This window comes from Triticum dicoccoides, chromosome 5A (assembly GCF_002162155.2).
Source record: "Triticum dicoccoides isolate Atlit2015 ecotype Zavitan chromosome 5A, WEW_v2.0, whole genome shotgun sequence".
In the NCBI taxonomy this organism is placed as follows: Eukaryota; Viridiplantae; Streptophyta; class Magnoliopsida; order Poales; family Poaceae; genus Triticum; species Triticum dicoccoides.
The window spans coordinates 18,092,098-18,097,299 of record NC_041388.1 but is presented as its reverse complement, the minus strand read 5'-3'; positions in this window follow the sequence as shown (position 1 = coordinate 18,097,299).

The window sequence follows — 5,202 nt, the reverse complement described above, 5'->3', positions numbered from 1 at the left end:
ATCAAGATAAGCATACTTAAGATTATCAGGCAACTATTTAAGCTCAAACACGGGATCACCCTTGGGTGGAGGAGGATCCCCTAAAATTTCAACAGGCAAATTGTGTTTCAGAATAGGTTCCTGTTTAAAGAATACTTCATCTATTTCCCTTCTTTCATTCATAAACATATCATTTTCATGGTCTAGCAGATAATGTTCTAAAGGATCACTAGGAGGTACGGCAATAGAAGCAAGACCAATAATTTCATCCTTACTAGGCAATTCTTCTTCACGATGTTGTTTACTAAATTTAGAGAAATTAAACTCATGAATCATATCATCCAAGCCAATAGTAACAACATTCTTTTTGCAATCTATCTTAGCATTAACAGTATTCAAGATGGGTCTACCAAATATAATGGGACAAAAGCTATCTTGTGGAGAACCAAGAACAAGAAAATCAGCGGGATATTTAGTTTTCCCACACAAGACTTCAACATCGCTAACAATCCCAATTGGTGAAATAGTATCTCTATTGGCAAGCTTAATTGTGACATCAATACCCTCTAACTCAGCAGGTGCAATTTCATGCTTAATTTCTTCGTATAAAGTATGTGGTATAACACTAGCACTAGCACCCATATCACATAAGCCATGATAACAATGATCTCCTATTTTAACAGAAATAACAGGCACGCCTACCACAGGTCTATGTTTATCTTTGGCACAGGGTTTAGCAATTCTAGCAGTTTCACCGCTAAACTCAATAACATGCCCATCAATATTATCAGACAAGAGATCTTTAACAATAGCAATATTAGGTTCTACTTTAACTTGCTCAGGAGGTGTATAAGTTCTAATATTGCTTTTACGAACAATAGTTGAAGCTTTAGCATGATCCTTTATTCTAACAGGGAAAGGTGGTTTCTCAACATAGGCAGTGGGAACAATAGGATCATTATAAGTGACAGTCTTTTCTTCAACTTTAATAGGTGCGGCTACTTTTACTTCTATGGGAGGATGATATTTAAACCACTTCTCCTTAGGGAGATCAACATACGTAGCAAAAGATTCACGGAAAGAAGCTACTATCTTAGAGTCAAGTCCATATTTAGTGCTAAACTTACAGAAAATATTGGTATCCATAAAAGATTTAACACAATCAAACTTAGGTGTCATACCTGACTACTTACCTTCGTCGAGGTCCCAATCTTCATAGTTGCATTTAATTCTATCCAATAAATCCCATTTAAATCCAATAGTCTTCATCATAAAAGAGCCAGCACAAGAAGTATCGAGCATGGGTTATTGTTTTCAGAAAGCCGAGCATAAAATTTTTGAATAATTGTTTCTCTTGGGAGCTCATGATTGGGGCATGAATATAACATTGATTTAAGCCTCCCCCAAGCTTGAGCGATGCTTTCTCCTTCGTGAGGCCAAAAATTATATATTTAATTGCGATCACGATGAACAAGATGCATATGATAATACTTTTGATGAAATTCCAATTTCAGTCTTCTATAGTTCCATGATCTCGTATCATCACATAGCCTATACCATGTAAATGCATCTCCCTTCAAAGATAAAGGGAAAACCTTCTTCTTAGCAACATCATCGGGTATACCTGCAAGCTTAAATAATCCACAAACTTCATCCACATATATTAAGTGCTCATCAGGATGCTTCGTTCCATCTCCTGTAAAAGGATTAGCTAGCAGTTTTTCCATCATACCCGAAGGAAATTCAAAATGAGTTTCATTTTCAATAGGTTCGGTAGGTTGAGGAGCAACTCTTTGCTCTACTGGACGGGGTGAAGATACCCCGAACAAGCCCCTCAGAGGATTACTTTCCATAGTAACAAATGACAATAAATTTCAGCACACTATATAATTTTTTTCTTACCAAATTCCACCTACCAAAGGCGCTACACTCCCCGGCAACGGCGCCAGAAAAGAGTCTTGATGACCCACAAGTATAGGGGATCTATCGTAGTCCTTTCGATAAGTAAGAGTGTCGAACCCAACGAGGAGCGGAAGGAAATGACAAGCGGTTTTCAGCAAGGTATTCTCTGCAAGTACAGAAATAAGTGGTAATAGATAGTTTTGTGATAAGATAATTTGTAACGAGCAACAAGTAACAAAAGTAAATAAAGTGCAGCAAGGTGGTCCAATCCTTTTTGTAGCAAAGGACAAGCCTGGACAAACTCTTATAATAGGAAAAGCACTCCCGAGGACACATGGGAATATAATCAAGCTAGTTTCATCACGTTCATATGATTCGCGTTCGGTACTTTGATAATTTGATCTGTGGGTGGACCGGTGCTTGGGTGCTGTTCTTACTTGAACAAGCATCCCACTTATGATTAACCTCTATTGCAAGAAAATCCGCAACTGCGACAAAAGTATTAAGGTAAACCTAACCATAGCATGAAACATATGGATCCAAATCAGCCCCTTACGAAGCAACGCATAAACTAGGGTTTAAGCTTCTGTCACTCTAGCAACCCATCATCTACTTATTACTTCCCAATGCCTTCCTCTAGGCCCAAATAATGGTGAAGTGTTATGTAGTAGACGTTCACATAACACCACTAGAGGCTAGACAACATACATCTCATCAAAATATCGAACGAATACCAAATTCACATGACTACTAAAAGCAAGACTTCTCCCTTGTCCTCAGGAACAAACGTAACTACTCACAAAGCATATTAATGTTCATAATCGGAGGGGTAATAATATGCATAAAGGATTTGAACATATGATCTTCCACCAAATAAACCAACTAGCATCAACTACAAGGAGTAATCAACACTACTAGCAACCTACTAGCACCAATCCCGGACTTGGAGACAAGAATTGGATACAAGAGATGAACTAGAGTTTGAGATAAGATGGTACTGGTGAAGATGTTGATGGAGATTGCCCTCTCCTGATGAGAGGAGCGTTGGTGATGATGATGGCGATGATTTCCCCCTCCCAGAGGGAAGTGTCCCCAGCAGAATAGCTCTGCCGGAGCCCTAGATTGGTTCCGCCAAGGTTCCGCCTCGTGGCGGCGGAGTCTCGTCCCGAAAGATTCCTTCTGGTTTTTTCTTGACGAAAGACTTCATATAGGAGAAGATGGTCATCGGAGAGCCACCGGGGGCCCACGAGGTGGGGGCGCGCCCTAGGGGGGGCGCCCCCACCCTCGTGGACAGGGTGTGGGCCCCCTGGCCTTCATCTTTGGCAAGGATTTATTATTATTTATTTTAAGATATTCCGTGGAGTTTCAGGACTTTTGGAGTTGCGCAGAATAGGCCTCCAATATTTGCTCCTTTTCCAGCCCAGAATTCCAGCTGCCGGCATTCTCCCTCCTTATGTAAACCTTGTAAAATAAGAGAGAATAGCCATAAGTATTGTGACATAAAGTGAAATAACAGCCCATAATGCAATAAACATCGATATAAAAGCATGATGCAAAATGGACGTATCAACTACGGACATGATTTTAAGGTCCCTTTGTTTAAGTGCAAATGGGTCAATCTGTCAGGAGGCGGGGTACAGGTAGACCCACAGTACGGAATGACAACAGTGGATCTGAACAATCTTGGGTACACTGACGAACCGTTCGTCCTATCCAATGATGTGGCACAGGTTATCTATGTGAAGGACATGTCTACCAGACCGAGAAAAAGAAAGATAAGGAAGCGAATACATCATACGATGAGCCAAAGCGCCACATAGTTCTTTCAGGAAAAAAGGACATTGTGTGAGTGGAGGGCAAGACAGACATGTCTGAAAATTATGAAAAGTTTCATGAAATTCCTCCCTTCAAAGTAAAGGCTAACCCAAGCATCCTGATAAACGATGAAGATTATCCATGGTTACGGCGCAATAAGCAAAGCACACAAGCGAAAAAAAAGTGAAGACTTTCTCTCCACAACTATTATGATGATACCATGCCAACTTTCAACCTTTTCGTAGTTCGTTTGAAATGCCTGTTGTAACAGACGAGTTTCCATATGAAATCCTGATACTTTGAAACAGATTGTCCGTTTTGTACACGAAGTGCATCCAGTTTTTGCCGTAAGCCTCTCTACTTTCTTACACATGCTATGTGGGTGAAATGATGATACCATGCCAACTTTCAACCTTTTCAGAGTTCATTTCTAGTGCTTTTCAATTTCAGGGTCTTATAGCTCAAAATAATCAGTAAATGCATGAAAAATAACAAATATCATAAAAATAAATAAGTAATTAGAAACAGAATAAAATAAACTTTAGTAAAATATATAAGTAGAAACAAAATAAAATAAACTTTAATAACATAAATAAAATTTATGAAACTAAAATTATCAACGTATTTTCTGTTCAAAACATTATAAGCAACCTCTATTATTACTGAAACTAAAATTATATAAATTGATGCAACTAAAATTATCAAAGTTTTTTCTGTTCAAAATCATTAAAAGCAAAAAGAACTTTCATAAAGAACTTTTTTTGTTAGAAACTTTAATAGCAAAAAGAATTATCATAAAATAAATTAAATAAGTAATTAGAAACAAAATAAAATAAAATAAATAAGTATTTTGTTGCAAGTAGAAACAAAATAAAAAAATAAAACAAACAAGAAAAGAAATAAACTGGGAAAAAAATAAAAAAACGCCACCTACTGGGCCACCACGGCCTGAATACGACTAGAAAACCCACCCATGGGCCAGGATTCAGGCCCGTAGAAGGCCCAATAGGCCCACAGGTAGATACAGTGTGTTTAGGCCCAAAAGCCTGCATTTGAAAGGAGCTCGAGAGGGCAGCGGGAGTGGGGCTTATAAACCACTCTCGAACTCCCTCAGCTAGCGAGGTGGGACTAAACTTTCGTGCCGCGATGCGGGCAGCACAAGGCCTTTAGTCCCGGGTTGCCACCAACCGGTAATAAAGGCATACATTGGTACCGGTACCAATGCCCACCCTTTGGTCCCGGTTTGTGCCACCAACCGGGACCAAAGGGCGGGAAGCAGAGGCCTTGGGTCCTGGTTGGTGGCAACAATCGGGACTGAAGGTGGGCTTTGGTACCGGTTCGTGCCACGAACCGGGACTAAAGCCTTTTCTATATAAGCCAACCCTTAGCATTTTTTCAGATTTCATCGCCAGTTGCCGCCCGACGACGCTGACCTCCTCGACGCCGCAAGGCTGCCCCGCCGCCGTCGCCGTCGCCCGTGCCCCCGAGCCCACGCCGACGTCGTCC